The sequence below is a fragment of the Leptinotarsa decemlineata genome, unplaced genomic scaffold, assembly GCF_025532065.1.
Source record: "Leptinotarsa decemlineata unplaced genomic scaffold, Ldec_3_MD MMD2_tig00026347_RagTag_RagTag, whole genome shotgun sequence".
Lineage (NCBI taxonomy): Eukaryota > Metazoa > Arthropoda > Insecta > Coleoptera > Chrysomelidae > Leptinotarsa > Leptinotarsa decemlineata.
Genome location: NW_027412698.1, coordinates 444,857 through 460,369, shown reverse-complemented (window position 1 = coordinate 460,369; position 15,513 = coordinate 444,857). Strand labels below are relative to the sequence as shown.

General features: G+C 32.5%; 1 protein-coding gene across 17 annotated transcripts in view; it reads right to left on the bottom strand.

Annotated features, from left to right (window-relative positions):
* Positions 1-15,513, bottom strand: part of LOC111512968 (uncharacterized) — a 207,321-nt gene that overhangs the window by 184,104 nt on the left and 7,704 nt on the right. For 16 of the 17 annotated variants that reach the window (XR_012467694.1, XR_012467693.1, XR_012467697.1 and 13 more), the window contains exon 2: positions 1,081-1,280. The gene's annotated coding sequence lies outside the window, so the exon portion shown is untranslated. Of the gene's footprint in view, positions 1-1,080; positions 1,281-2,326; positions 2,491-15,513 lie in introns of those variants that run through there. The other variant, XR_012467696.1, reaches the window with a different exon arrangement.

The window sequence follows — 15,513 nt, the reverse complement described above, 5'->3', positions numbered from 1 at the left end:
GTTATCCGAAAAAGCTGATTTCATGTAAGTAGTCGAATGTGGGAAAGTATGAGTTCAGATCAAGCATTTTTCTACAAGTGAAAATGTTACGAAGCTCTGATAAAACTTTTATATGCGAAACAATTCCTGATCTAAATTGCTTGTAGATGCACGCACACGCACGCTTGTACAAAAAAACATACAAAACCGGAACTTTTTCATAAAATTCTACATCTCTCAAAAATTTTCCATCTCTATTATCGATTTTCTGCACCACGACAATCTAGTTAGAGTCATGAAATGCAAGTGCAGCGTTGCCCGATTGTGGGCTGACCAACATGCTATCCATTGAAAGTGTTCGTATAAACCTGGGCTCACAAAGACACTATTCACATCAGGTGTATACAATTACACAGCCACGCCTCCTGGCGAAGTTTTGTGAAAGTAGGTGGTGTATCAGCTATGTGTATATGGTGTAATGGTCGGCCCAACCGAAAATTTGCTAAACGTCATTTCACATGATAACATGTCCTAAAAACACTATATACAGTGGGAAACGTTGGTGAGCCCGAAACCGGGACGACCGACGTTTCCAAGGGCTGACCAGAGTTCACATCGTATATTCTACGGGCTGACAAATGACAAATATATATATTTATATATATATTTATATATATATATATATATATATATATATATATATATATATATATATATATATATATATATATATTATGTAATGGGGATAACCTATGTGAGTAAATAAATAAACAAATAGTGAGAAAAGCTGAAAAAATTGCCTGTACATACAATCTGTAAGTACCTACGTGTGTATGTACGTATGTATGAGTATATTTTTTTTCTGATTGATTCGGCCGTTACTTGATGAAGCTCCTTAGTAAAGTTTGTGGAGATCAAATCGTTGAAGTGTAGTTTTTGAAAAAAAAAGTATGGGTGTATGTTTATATACACTAATCTGAACTCTAAAATTTTCCACTAGTCCAAGGAACTGTTCCTAACAGGTAATTAATATTCAGTAATCTGTCTCTGAATGCATGTGTTTTAAAATAGTATTATCTACAATCACAGATATAATCTTACCGTTTATTTGTCAATGTATTCCAATCAACCACTATTCTTATGGGTATGTAACTGACTGTCGCAAGCTGCATTCAACGAGTGTTCCCGGGTGTTTCCACTCAAATTTATCCATGATCCGTATTCATATCAGACATATCTGGAATGCCAGCACTTCTTATTGGCCTAAACATACAACTGTCCGTGCAAGACTTATTTCTGGTCTGGAATGAAAAAAAAAACAGTAAAAAAGGGTCCGTATTTTCAAAACTGAAATGAAGTTTTTCATTCAATGAGTCAGGATTTGCTAGAGATATTTTTATCGTAGAAGTCAAATCACATCAAATCAAAATATACTTTATTGTCCGAAGATTTGCATCTTATTGACAAAGTCCAAGAAATACAATGTTAATAAAAAAGTATAAATTTAGATACAAAAAGTTCCAAAAATGTATAAATGTAAATATATAAAAAGTTCTAAAAATGTATAGATAAAATACCACCACGTATAAAGTGATAGTACAAATAATAAATTGCTAATATATTGTTAAAAGGATTCGCTAAAATATTCTTCCAAACTATAATAGGATCTGTCAACAAGTAGGTTCTTCACCGCCTTTTTGAAATGAATGTTGCTTAAATTTGCAGATCTCATTTCTAATGGTAAATGATTGAACAATTTACCACCAACATAGTACATGGAATCCTTGATTAAATTCGAAGTTAGGATGGGAAGTCTAAAGGTATAATTGCTAGTTCGAGTATCATAAGGAGTCGAAGCAAAGTTGAACTTCAATATAAGGCAAACCGTCTCTAAGATAAAAAGTGCAATAACTGTTAACATTTTATTGGCAGTGAACAAATTCCTGCACGATTCTCTGGGTTTGACTTTACAGACATCCTAGTGCCCTCTTCTGTGATATCAATACAGAACAGAAAAGGGATGAGTTTCATGCTTCCCAAAAAGGTATTCCATAACATAGTCGAGATTCAATAAGTGCATGGTAAATGGTCTTTTGGACATGGAAACCCAACTCATTTGAAACCACTCTAACTGCATAACATCCGGAGGAGATCTTATTCTTCAATTGTTTAAGGTGTTCATCAAATTTCAGCCTATTATCAATGAATACACCGAGAAACTTTGTGTTTAATTTATTTACTAATATGGCGGTGTCTATTGAAATTTCATCAAGCGAACATTTGAATGATATTATATTCGTTTTGGATGCATTGAGAGAGAGTAAATTTGAGTAAATTTGCATCGTACCAGCTCTTCACCTTCTTCAAGTCGGATGATATTATTTCATTTAGCTCCATTGAGTTTTTTTCTTTCCACAATATTGTAGTATCATCAGCGAATAGAGTGAAACTATCAGATATGTTAATCATATATATGTCATTCATATATAGCAGAAACAGAACAGGGCCTAACACAGAACCCTGTGGTACACCAGATTAAATGGCCCTGTTCTCCGAGAGTTCCGTTGTCCTCACCATTTGACTCCGACCTGAAAGGTACGATTGAAACCAAGTGTTCGTTACACCTCTACATCCATATTTATGAAGTTTTTTTTAATAAAATTTCATGATTGATGCAATCAAACGCCTTTGAAATATCGCAAAAAATTTCGGCGGCTACTTCACCAGTATTTAATTCAGAGTAAATTTCATATAAAAAAGAGAACATAGCATTATTTGCATCTTTTTCCGCCTGAAACCCAAACTGGTTTTTGCTTATAATACAGTGCAGTTTTAAGAATTCATCTAAACGTACTTTGAGTAATTTCTCAATAATTTTTGCTAAAGTCGATATTGAGGAAATAGGACGCATATTGTAGGGATTATCTAAATCACCACCTTTATGTAGTGGAATGACGACGGAAGTCTTCAGGGAAGAAGGAAATGGGCCAGTTCTGAATGAAGTATCAATAAGGGCGGCCAAAGTTTCTAGACATTGAGTGGTAAATTCAAAAGAATTTTAACGGAAATGTCATCATATCCGGCCGTGTTTTTGTTTTTAATGTCATGAAGTGTTTTGAACAATTCATTAAGGTCAGTGTTATATAAAATAAGACTCATGAATTTTTATATTTTCTAAGTTGATCAATGGATCATATGGAGCATGAATTCTGTTACTCAACTGTTTAGCAATAGAACAGTAGAACTCATTTATTATATTAGTATCAGAAGGAGCTCACACATTTTCAGGGATTTGCTAATCACATACTGAATTCAACATTCTCTCAAGAAAAAAACAATTATAATCAAGGATCTTTTGGACAGTCTTGAGCAGTAGCGCAACATAATAATCTAATTGCTGGGGTTTCAATTTGCACTGATGCAAATGTCCAACTGGCGATAAGTAAAATAATTGGCAGGAAAATAAGGTTTGAACAATTCAATCTCAATGTTATTGGAAAATCGACCTTAGTGAAATTCCAAATACATGAAATGAAACAAAAGGTACTTGAGACTGAAACAAAAAAAAAATACGGAACTGAAACAAAAATAAAAGGTTCTGAAATGATTGTCAAAGAAAAAAATTCTTATTGACAAAGCATAAATGTGGACAGGACACAAGATACTACAAAGCGGTTAAGAATTTTTTTACATGTATAAATAAAATAAATCACTCCATTCAACCCCAAAGGTTCGGGTAATCAAAATCTGTCTTGAAGATGTTCTTCCAAGCTATAATATGCTTTCATGAGTAAAAGTTCTTTCACGCGTTTTCGAAATGTTTTTGAGTATGTAATACTTTTTATTTCAAATGGTAGATGATTGAATATCTTCCGACTACCAAATATTATAGAATGTTTAGTTAATATTGAAGTTGGTTTTGGCATTTTGCCAGGTGTTATATAGTCTTTCTGAAGGACTTTTTTTAATTTGAATTAGACATACTGTTTCTAGAATAAAGCTGCAGAAGATTGTTAGTATTCTACTCTTCAAGAACAGTGGTCTACAGTGGTGCAAACTCTTGTCTCTACATATATATCTTATCGCCCTATATATATTTTATCGCCCTTGAATTTGGTGCAAGTCTTATTTTCAATGACATGATTACCTCAAACAGTAATCTAATAGTAAAACGTTTGTGTTTAGTAAATGCTGAATTTCTAATTTTCACCGCAGAAAGTGTTCAGATAGCCGTCCTTTTTTTTGCTACTTCTGCTGTAAAAAGCTTCTGTTTTCAGACAAAAAATTTGTTGACAATTTTTAACGATGTAGGTAGTAGTGTTGTGCATACAGTTGTACCTGTTGGGCTGTTTAGTGATTATTTTTAACACGCTTTTATTAGCTTCACCTGTATGTATGTATGTTTGTTTGTAACTCTCAAGCTCGGGATCTGTATTTGACAGAATTATCGACAGTATTGTTTGATCTATTCGCGGGCAGATGGCGCTGTACGTAATCTCCTTGATACATAGACATTATTGCTTGATCTATTCGCGGGCAGATGGCGCTGTATGTAACCTCCTTGATATAATTCGAACTCACTTTACATGTATTTCTTCATTTGAAAAAAGTATTTTTTTATCAACACGCGCGCCAGCTGCCTTACTTATAGTCTAAGAGCCAGTGAGCGGCTACCTGCATGTATTTGACCAGACTTAGGTTCTCTATAAACAGTGACCGTTTGTGATTTCTAAATTTTTGTCGACAAAAATCATGATAGTAGGTATACTTCATCAGAGGCAACACTTTGTATTTTTATCAAAGTTTCATTGTGAATTTCAGAATCTGATTCCAACTTTGATAAGATATTTGTTTGAAATTGATTTTTTTTTGAAGTACGTAACGGCTCATTCTTAGACTTATATTGTTTTTTTCTTTTATCACAAAAAAGCACAAATTCAGGTTTGCTGAAGCCACAGTTTCAGGATTCTGAACAGTTAATGGTTCTGTTTAATCTTCCAATTGTCTTTCCTCGAACGGCTGATCTACTGCGACGCCAATATTTTTTTCTACAACTTCATCTATCTCAGTAACGTTCACGTCATTCAAAACGGAATCCTGTACCATTGCATCATCAATTATTGAACTATCAACTGATGTTGATGGTTGTTCAGTCGCAGACGACGACGTATTTGTAATGAAACTTTTTTGTTGGCATCTGTCAAAAAAAATGTTTTTCTAAAGCTGTAAACGTATTATAACAACTACTATGATAGCCGGCATCAAAAAAATCTTCCGGTAAAATTACATCGTTGTACTTCAATTTATGAAGTTTTCGTAACCTCAAAATATTTCGACATTTTACCATAGTCTCTCCCGAAAATATTATTAATTTTTCAGTTTTTGATGTGTCACAAAAAACACACTGCACTTTATCTATTTCACTCGACATAATGTCAAAAATATTCAACAATTAATAATCCAATGAATAAAATAAAGCAACACTATCAATTTTTTTAAATTCACGCAACACGAGGCATCTATATGAAGGTTGTCAAATATACTGAAAACATCTGACGGAAACCATTAGATTTGGGATTATAATAGAGCCCTCTCTGGTATAAATCTTATATTATTCAAATAACAGGTAGAAAATATCAGAAAAAATGTTATAGGCTAGAATGAGTACAATAGTAATACTTTGGAGTGATCAAGTAAATCATAAATACATTATTTTGATGTAAAACAGTTATCGTAATACATAGACATCTGGCCGGGTAGTATCTCAGATTTTGTTATTTGCTGATGCTTGTACGCACTAAAAACTTCTGCCCTAATTAATGTGAGTTTTTGAAACTTTAATAAGTGAAATGTATCAATGGCAGATCTCGTCAATTACTTTCAAAAATATTTATTTTTAACATTTTCAAATATGTCTGCCACAATGTTGAACGCGAGGTAATGTTCAGCCATTATTATTTTCCGTTCACAATAATAATATATTTCAAAATATCAAAACGGCAAACGTCGTCAAATGCATTTAGAATTACTAAAAAATTGATACATGTCCTACCTGCGCACTCACCGCGTCCACCACTTTGGGCTCAGTGAGGTCCCATATCATGTACGGTAGGTATTGGGGCCTCAATGTACAAAAACCTGAGTCTGGTTGATTGATCCCAAAGTTTAGATAAAATAACTATAGTTTAAAAAGACTGAAAAACACGCTTTTATAGAATACGAAACTAAAAAATGAAAAATTAATATACTTCAAAAAACTAAAAAACAGGCTTTTAAAGAACATCGAATTAAAAAAGTTAACAATATTTTTTTAAATAAGCTTAAAACAATAACGAACGAAAAATACTAGTATTATTGTGAAAAAAAGCGTTGGCGCTTTGTGCCATATTTTTTGTATATCAAGCGCCCGTCGCTTTTTGCACAATATCTAATACTAGAATTTTTCGTTCGTTATTGTTTAAAGGTTATTTAAAAAACAAATATTTTCAACTTTTTAGTTCGATGTTCTTTAAAAGGGTGTTTTTTAGTTTTTTAAACTATATTTATATAAGTGTTTGAAAATGTAACGATAGTTTACATTCTTCAAGACAGAATTGAAATGATTATAATTTATGGAGAAGTTGGAAAGTCCGCACGAAAGACATCCAAATTGTAATGTAAGTCATCGCTATGTGCTTCATTTGGTGAATAAGTTTTACGAAACTGGTTCAGTGACAAATAAAAAAAGAAATAACCCCAGAAGCAGGTCAAATTGAAGGTATGGGAACATTTGCTGCAGAGCCCACGAACTTCTTACGATCAGTATCAGAACATACGAAAATGTCACGCGGTACTGTAAGAAAAGCATTGAAAATGCAGATTCTTCAAGAGTTTCACGAGGATGATTATGATAGAAGAATAGAGTTTTATGAAATCATGTCTCATCGAGTTAATACCATCTCTAATCTTCTGTTAAACATCTGTTTCAGCGATGAGTGTTCATTTTTTTTAATGGCATTGTTAATAGACAAAATTGTCGATATTAGAGCGACAAAAACCCACATATTTTACGGGAAGGGCATACACAACACCCACAAAAAGTTAATGTTTGGGCTGGTATTCTTGTAAATGCCACTGTGCATCAAGTGAACAGTGTCCGAATGAGTACTACAACAAAAATGCAAACTTTGCCATTTTCCTGCTGTAAGAAAAAAAATTCTGCTCACGGCTATCATGTATATATAACATATTCCAGGGTATTTCATACTAGTAGTTCGCAGAGAACTAGGTTCGTTACCTACTTACGACAGTTTTACAATAATCTGCAAGAACTGTAACATCAGTAAAAATAATGACCCAATTTCAGACCCTAATAAGTATGAAACTGAGAAACATGTTATTGAAATAGATGAACTGAAATGTGAACTTATAATGAAGAATGACATAATTGAAAAAATGACCCAAAAACTTAAGATGTTTTACGAAGTAGCAATTGATATGGAAAACGATACACTAAATGAGGTAGAGCTACTGCTGAACAATAATCGCAAACTTGCAAGTCTAAATAAAATACCTCAGAGATAAGAAAGCAACAGATAAGGCCATACCAGTTTTTGCTGATGTCCATTTCCGGATGGAGCAAGAAAACTCCAAAATAAAAAAATCTGAACTAGACATGATTATTCCATCAACCCAAACAATCAAACTGAATACTGATTCTACAAACTGATTCTTATTGATATCCATTCCCTGTCGGAAATAGTGAATTCTGAAACAAAAAACCTAACTAAAATAAACATGAATAATGCTACAACACAAACTACTAAACTGACTACATAGTTACCAGTTATAAATATATCCCAGAAACTATGGAATCTACATCTGAAGAGACAGAATCTGGGAGCCAATCGAAGCTAGAGTGTACAGTAAAAGAACAAGATACGCAACAAAACAATACACTGAAGGTGGAGAACTGGAATTTTGAAGACAGAAATTTAACTAGTCTGTTTGAAGAAATGAAAGTAGCCAATATCACTACTAAAGCTAACGAACGGAAGAATATTTTAGTTGTCATTGAAGAAGTGGACAACTATCAAATTGATACAAGGGAGGAAAAGTCGACCTACTGAAGCTAATAGACGAAATATTAGTACTGTAAATATTGAAGAAATATGCTATAACCAAATCGTTATTTTCAACACCGCGACACGTGTTTCGATCACCAAGTGATCATCTTCAAAGAAGAAGATTAAAACTAGAAACTAATGCGAGCTAACCCTATGTATGCTATATAGGTATCCCATCCAGGCGTACCACCCATACAGGTATACCAACCTAAATTAATTTAACAATTTTGCCTTACCTATTATTTTACAATATACGTTTATATAAAACAATTTTCAGCTATAAAAAAATTAATTTCACAATATTGCCTATCCAAATTTATTTTTGCAATGTGTCCTTATGTAGTAATCAGTAAACCCAACAACATTATTTTATTTTAACAAGCTATATAGTATGCTCTTTGGTATAGGTCCGTCACCGTTATTCATAATATTATTGTGTTTACTTATTTCTACACTCTCATAGGCATCTAGTTGCCTGTTGTTGTTAACTTGTCTAACTAATCTTAATGAACTGAAGTCTATGGAATGGTTTTGTTGCCAAATATGATGGGCGACTGCTGATTTTTCAGGTCTTCCATATTTTAAGTGTGCTATGTGTTCCTTATATATTACTTTAATATATCTTTTTGTCTGTCCCTAATACAATATTTTGCAATGCAAAATACACATTATTGAGAAAACTTGAAGAAAAATATGGTATTAGAGGCATAGTATATGACCTAAAACATTCTTTTTTGACAGAACGGCTGCAATATATATTATATAACAATGTAAAATCTGATACCAAAATTGTCAAGCATGGAGTACCTCAGGGATCCGTACTTAGACCCCTTTCATTTATTATCTATATAAATGATCTTCCTATATATATTGATACAGCAGATGTTTTTTTTATATGCTGATGATGCATCTTTTGTCATAAGTAACCAACAAGTGTGGAAGCTAGATCAGTTGTCATGTGAAACACTGACAAAATGCGAAACATACTTTAGCGCTAATGTTCTATGCTTGAACGCAAATAAAACTCAAGAAATAACTATTGCAAATAGATTCCGAATGCCTGGCGGTGACAAAGAGGTGTGTTCATCAGGAAATTAAATTGGAATGGACATATGACCTCCTTATGTAAAAAGCTCACAAGGTGTCGCTACGCATTGAGAGGACTAAGAAGTTTAGTTTCAAATGATGTACTGAGAATTGCATATTTTGAAATGGCTCATTGCTACATAAACTATGTATATTTTTCATATTTTCAGTATGAGGTACCTAAGCAAATTTTGTTATTGCAAATATTTTCGAATTTAACAAATTGTAATTTGAGGTCAATAAAATTTCTTTCTTCTTTCCTTCTTAGAACCAGCTGCATACTCTATGAATACATCCGACAATTATTTTTTAGACCAAGCTCTGTATATCTGGAAAATACCAAAGACCATGTTCTAACAGATGAAAATGTAAGTATTACTACCCATAGTTTACGTTCTGCAGTAGCTCAAAATGAAAATATTTCTTTTGCCCACCAAAATATTCAATGTATTAATAAGAAGATAGTTCTTCTAAATAATACATTTACAGAAGCACTGGCAAAAGGCTGAACAATTAGAAAGTATTAAGTTGAGCAGTGTTGATCTTTGCTCCTCTTACCCTTGAGATACCAAGATCCATGGAGTTTCCATCTATTAACATAATTTCTTTTGAATCATTCATGAGCTAAATATGCCTAGTTTTTGTAAAGGTGTTATAGAAGTATGTAGAATCAAACTACTAAGTGAAAATAAGATTTGTATAGCAATTTACAGACCACCTTATGGTGACTACAGTGAATTCCTGCTTTTATTTAGCGGAATTCTAGAAGAAATCAAATCTGTTTAAAATCTGTTTTTCCGTTAACCAGCTGTCGCACCCCTACGAGCGACAACCCTCAAAAGTCGAAACTTGTTCCAGCTAAGGATTAACGAGGTCTTACCTTTTAACGTGTGATTCCTAAGACGGATGATGATGATGATGAGACTACATCGATAATCGTTGGTGTAGACTTCAATATCAATGTTCTATTACATGTCACCAACCTTACTCTTCTAGAGGACTTGCTATCTTCCTATGATATTGAAATCGGTTTGAGAATGCCAACAAGAGTTACGGTAAACTCAAGGGCATGTATCGATAACTTTTTTTATCAAAATAAGCCACCCCAATAATGTGGCAATAGTAGACCTTCATCTTTCAGATCATTACTCACAATTTTTGAAAATTACTTCTGATCTGCAACATGAAGTCAATAATGGTGAGAAAAATAGTTTTCCTTATCGTTGTGACCTATGCAATGAAAATATTGGAAGATTTCGTAATTACTTATGACAAGAAGACTGGGCAGACGTATGTGCTCATAGTTGACCCCCCCCCAACTTATCATACGACGATAAAACTCTAACCAATTATTTTGAAATATCGTTCCCAAAAAGTAAAATTGCCTTAGAGCGACAAAAAAAAAATTCTGGACACAAAATAATGATGACTCGTGAAATAAGGGAGCTGAAAAATAAGATTTCGTTGTTTGATACATTAGCTAGAAATGATAATAGATATAAGGAAGAATGTAATAAATTCGATAAAAAAATACAAAGAGAAACTGCAGTCGCTGAACAGACAATATCATGATTATTTGATATTAAACTCATGCAACAAATCTAAAACTTGGGCCATAATTGAGGAGTAACAAAAAATAAAACTATGAAACATCGTGAAATAGTTATAATAATGATGTTCAATATTCAGATGAAATGATAATGATAGCTGAAAAATTTTACTAAGACTATATCTGAAAACTTCTCTGTAGACACAAAGTTTCTCGAGAGCAATGTCACCTTAAATAACGCAAGCTTTTTTATGTTTCCAATTACTGAATGGGAACTCGCACGAATGATTTACAGATTGAAAAACTGTAACTCCAATGAAATAATAAAAATTTGCTCTGGTGAACTGACCTTTACAATTAAGGCATCTCCTATTTTTAAAAAAGGTGATCCTAACAATATGGATAACTATAGAGCAACTATAGAGCTCTGATGAACTGACCTTTATAATTAAGGCATCTCCTATTTTTATAAAAGATGATCCTAACATTATGGATAACTATAAAGCAATTAGTATTTTATCAAGTATCTCTAAACCGTAAAAAAGTAATACAAAAGAACAATTGGAATCCTATTTCACAGCAAATAACTTGTTATCGCCCTCACATGGTTTCACTAAGAAAAAAAGCACTGATACAGCACTGTGTGAATATCAAAATCGAATAGTAAGTGCTCTAGACAGAAAGAAATGTGTATTAGGATTATTTATTGACTTTTCACGGGCTTTCCATTGTGTAAACCATGATCATTTGCTCGGCAAACTCTCAAGATATGATGTAAGAGGAATACCCCTATCCTTACTAAATTCATACTTATATAAGAGAAGATCAACAGGCAAAGTTCGAAAAAGGCTAAGTAGCGAAAGAAATATTGAGGATGGGGTACCACAGGGCTTCATTCTAGGACCCTTCTTCTATTTAGCTGTTGCCAATGACTTGTCAGTGTTCCTAAATGAGAACTCGGCCATTCACTGTACATGTTATGCTGATGATACTAATATATTATTAATTATTGAAAACGATATGGAGTCCGCGAAAAACACAGCTCTCGAGACCTACAAAAAAGTTATTATGTGGTCGAATAAAAACAATTTAATGTTGAATAAAGCCAAAACTAACGTGTTAAATTTCAAGATGAATACTAGGCAACAATATGTGTTGAATCTGTTTGTCGATACTGCTTTGTAATTGAACCTAAGTCAACAAAAACGTTTGGAGTTGTTTTTGATGTGGAGGACACATATTGACAACTTATGTAATAAACTTAGAAAAGCCTGTTATTCTCTTAGGTTTCTCTCCCACCATTGTGGTCAAAATATTTTATTGACTGTCTATTAGGCAAAACTTCAAGTCGCATCTTAGATATGGCATTCTTAACTGGAGCACATCCTCTACTGTGTCTCGTGTGTTTTATATACAAAACATTGCTAAGTTGGGCTATAGAGATTCTTGTAGGGAAACTTTTCAGAATTTGAAAATATTAACGTTAGCAGAAGTATATACAGGGCTTTTCATGATGAGCGTTAATTAGGTCATATTGACTTATGCATACTGTGGAATTTTCAGGTTGATCCGTTGAATAGTTTGCCAGAAACGGCTAATTAACGCTCATCATGAAAAGTCCTATATAATGGAAGCTTGCAGGTATATCTACTGAAATAGAAACACATTAGCTGCCAATAGAGCCTATCATAATCATTTAACCTGCAATGCCCACTTATCATTGCCTAGTCAACATCGCACTGCTCTTTACCAAATAAGTTTCGAGTTTCAGAGCTGCAAACTTTTCAATAAACTCCCCAACAACATCAGGAAATCTGAAAATGTACGTATCTTTAAATCAAGATTGAATCAACTTCTTCTGTCAAAAAACTGCTACAGTATTGATGAGTTTTATCTGTAATCCAATACTATATGTGTAGGTATATAAGAAAAAAAATATTTATATTATATTTATGTGGTATATATCTGTTTATACATTTATTTATTTATTTATCAATATACATTTCGATCAAAATTAATCTAAAAAATATAATTTTCTCGATATTATGAATTCATATGGATTTACGCAAATGGTGTTCAATAAAACTAGGTTCAATGCATGTATTTGATAACATATTCATAAATTTTCATGGTCAAATAAACTGTGAAACTAGCGTTTATGATCCCTCCTTATCTGATCATTGTGTGATATATCACTCATTTATTTAATCAAGATACAAGGAAAGAAACTATCTTCTCCAGACCATTAACTAAAATAGGAAATTTAAAATGTATGAATCTCTGGAAAAGGAAAATTATGATTTCTTAATGTCAAATATTGATATTGATGATAAATGGAATATATATCAAGGTAAATTCTTAAAGCATATGTATTACGCACTTCCTATAGTTGAAAAAGTATTCTCCAAGAACACAAATAGAATTGAATGGTTCAACGAGGATATTACAAAAATTCTAAAGGAACTCACATCTCTTAATGATTTGTATGTTGCTTTCAGATCTGATAATCTTGCGTTAGAAATAAAAAATCTCAGGCATAAGTACAGACAGGCTATAAATAACGCAAAACTCCATGCAAATAACGAGTTCATAAAAAATTCGGATAATATTGCAAAATCCTTTTGGAAAGTAATCAATAAAGGTAGGTTGAAAAAGTCACAGGAAGAAAACATAAATATTAGTTCAAATGAACTCAATAATTTTTTCACTGAAATGGCAAGTAATATTGTTAATAATTTAAATGTACCTGTGATCACATATAAACAGTACTTAAAGAGAACAAATACACACAATCCTAACCTCAGTTTTTCCTTTAGAGAGGTAACATTCATAGAAGTAAGAGATGCTCTAAATGAGTTGAAACTGAAACACAGTAGAGATATATATGAAATCAATATAACTCTAATCAAAGAACTCAAAAATGTGTTATTCATTCCACTTACAAAACTTTACAATTAATGCATAAGAAAAGGGGTATACCCAACAATATTCAAACTTGTAAAAGTGATTCCGGTATTTAAGAAAGGAGATAAAGAGAACGCCCAGAATTATAGACCCATTGCATTAATTCCTGTATTTTCCAAAATATTCGAACTACTATTAAAGAAACAACTACACACTTTTTTAGAAAATAACAACTTATTGATAAATGGACAATTTGGATTTAGACAAGGTAAATCCACAATACTAGCACTCAATCAGTTATGTGAACATATAATCGAGGGTTTTGAAAATGTCCAGATCGTAGGATCTACCTTCTGTGACTTATCCAAGGCATTTGATTGTGTATCACATGAAATATTGTTAGGTAAACTCGATTATTATGATATTGATCATACAAGCTTAAATTTAATATCAAGTTACTTAGAAAGTCGTAGACAGATCACATTACACTGTGGTAGTTCTGTTTAATGGCATTCCTTGCTCTTTACAGTCTGTATGTACTTATGCCATATTAGTATGGGGACATTCTCCTCATGCTTCCAGAGTATTTGGCCTTCAGCGGAGAGCAGTGCGTGTTCTTACTAATTTAGAGTATCATGCTGAAGTTAGAGATAAATTCATAGAATTGAAAATACTTACCATTCCATCGAGATAAATATATGAATGTATATTATATGTACAAGACAATCTCAATCGGTATAAATCTCAGAGCAGCATGCATAACCATAATACAAGAAAAAAAGAAGACATATGAATAATGAGTCTGAGGCTACAAAAATCTAGAAATGCTACATTATACTATGCTCCAGAATTTTATAATAAATTACCAGTACATATTAAAAATCTGGAGAGGAATAAACTAAAAATAGTTTAAAAAAATTATTTGACCAGTAAGGCTTTTTATAATTTTGATGAGTATCTCAACAGTACCATCATTATTGATATGGACTGACACTTGTACTTGTATTTTAGATAACAAAAGATTTTAACGTGTAAATTATATGAGTGTGTTTTATACATTGTAATTTTAGTTTATTTTATTTATTTATTTATTTATTTATTCTCATACAGGTGTAACCTAATTACATGAGAAAATCGTTATATATGTATCGTACATTCATAGCCAGTATACAATAAAAGAAACTAAAGCTATACATATGTAATAAGAAAAAATTAAAAAAGTAACTAATCCAAAAATATGACAAAGAAGCTATTGGTTGACACCCCAGGTAAAAAATTCTCTAGGAGGTTGGACAAAGCTGAGTTCGGACATTAATAGTGTATTATTTGTGACTTTCAGCATCGTTACGATTGGGGTACCTTGAGTCGTGGTGACTAATGGTATTTAAAAAAAAGGGGTTGCTCGTGTAATTTTAATAGGGTTTCTTCGGTTCATCAAACTACGTAACTTGGGACAGTTGAGATAATTATTATAAATTTTGTAACATATTGCGATTATTATGTATAATCTTCTATTCTCTAAATTTCAAATTCTTTCAAATTCTTTCCTGAGATCATTAGTTCTCACAGTATTATAATCTGGGTAGACTCCATATTTCTTAGAATATAAATGCCGCAGTAATCTATTTTGAATTTTCTCCAGATTATTTTTATATATAAAATAATACGGGTGCCAAACGGCTGCACAATATTCGAGTTTGGGTCTCACCAGAGCGTTATATATCCTAATGACTGTTTGGTAATTTCTAAAATGTTTACTTTGCCTCAAAACAAAACCCAAACTCCGTAAACTCTGAGAGACTACTGTTTCAATGAGTTTTTTAAATGACAGGGTTGAGTCATATCGTACCCCCAAATCTTTAACATTACTTACTCGTGCCAACGTGATAT